The sequence below is a fragment of the Aspergillus sydowii genome (assembly GCF_001890705.1).
Source record: "Aspergillus sydowii CBS 593.65 unplaced genomic scaffold ASPSYscaffold_22, whole genome shotgun sequence".
In the NCBI taxonomy this organism is placed as follows: Eukaryota; Fungi; Ascomycota; class Eurotiomycetes; order Eurotiales; family Aspergillaceae; genus Aspergillus; species Aspergillus sydowii.
Genome location: NW_024467880.1, coordinates 56,476 through 58,337, shown reverse-complemented (window position 1 = coordinate 58,337; position 1,862 = coordinate 56,476).

The following is a 1,862-nucleotide window of genomic DNA, read 5'->3' as shown; positions in this document are numbered from 1 at the left end:
TGGTTATCATTCAAACAGGGCAAAGCGTAGATGAGCAGTCAGATTGTCACACGTTCAGGATTCACTTGAGAGTAGCACCTCATACTATTTTGCAAATCCTAGTCCGGTAGATTGACAAGAGTTCTCACTGTCCTGTCAATTATAACATACAGGTTCATACAAGACGTTGATATTTTTTGTAAGATGCCCAGTGTCTGGTCCCTGTTGCGCAGTGTATTGAAACAGCCCGCGGCGCGCGCACTTGTAATGGTATTACGCCAGTCAACACCAACGCCTTACCGAGGCGTACTGCTTTGTGTATACCGTACTGTCAGAAGCATTCAGACGCTTAGCATAATGCGCAGCTATCTTGACAGTCCAATTCTTACAGAAAAGCTGCTTTCTGTGGCATTTCTAATTGTACGAGACGTCAACTCAATCCGGCTACCTCCACAGCTTTTGCAAAGAATACTAAGTTAACCAGTGTACTTTCATTATGTAATTGTGATACACCGCTGGTGGATCCAGCACGTGCCAGCTGCCACGCCGTCACGTCGTTCAGACCTTAGCATGATACAGTAAACACTGCCGCGAGGAAAGCCTTCAATTTCTTCTAGGCGTTTTGTCCACTTTATGTCCTCAACACATATTCATGGACACGGTCAAGAGATCCAACAGATCGAATATTGCTTGAGAACGAGTAAGCCCTTTTCAAAACTAAGCCCTGGGATGTTGCGTGAGCAATCCAGGTTCATAACCTGTCGGTTAGTGTNAAGAGGATCAAAAGGTTAGAAGTTGCTATCATTCTTCTGAGATGGCAGGTGAAGTGCTGACATGATTAAACCCCAGCAGCCCGCGTTCTTCGCTCACCGTCACAGCCACAGTGAAATTCAATGGATCCAAGATCCACCTCCCCAGAAATGAAGCACTCAGACCGCTACAAGCTTCAAATTATGTTTTAAAAATACCCTAGTCCTGGGAGTCGAGCAATGAAAGTGGTCTGTACGTTCTTGTACCATACACTTCTGCATTTGCTCGCAATCCGGAACGCTTTTCGTTTACCACATTATGGCATACAACTATATTGTGCACGGTAAGATAATACACGACGGTGAGATCATAAACTAATTTAGGCAGACCTTAGCTTCCCTGACCATCGGGACATGGACGGGTACTAGTCCCCAGCACCGCGTAGAGGTGTCTGCCTCAGCTGAGGGGTCTTAGAACGACGTCCTAAGAGCACATGGATCTCTCGCGTAGCGACGACCCAGGGCGCAAGATATACGACATGGGGCCCGTGGCCATGAAGGGGTGGATGATACAACGCAGGACCGCCATTCCTACGAGGGGGCGCAAGATATACGACATGGGGCCCGTGGCCATGAAGGGGATGATACAACGTAGGCTCGCCAGACCTACGAGGGAGGACACTGTTGCGCTTGGCGCATGCAGTGCGTGAGGCTAGGAAGCCTGATCCTGAGGAGAGCAATTTTGGGAGACGGCTTGCTTTATATCCACAGTCGTTTCGATAATCCAGTAAGACCAAGTGTGCAGAATCTGTACCAGCCCCGCAATATTGAAATAGGAATATGGTTACATTGTAGATATGAGGCTAGAACGGCCTTTGAAGTACGAGGTAAGATGCCCGGTCATCACTTGTGGGTCATCACTGGTGACGATCGCTTAAGGCAATTCCCAGAATGACACGCACACTGTAAACAGTGGGAGCCGCATAAGCAGAGTTTGTCTCCCAAACTGACCATACATCAGCCCTGCATAGTCTGGAAGACCGGAATTTCCCCGGTTGAATATGCGCTCTGCTATTGAATATGTGTCTGACTCCTGAATGCCCAATTCCTAGAACAACTCCTCCCAAAGATGTA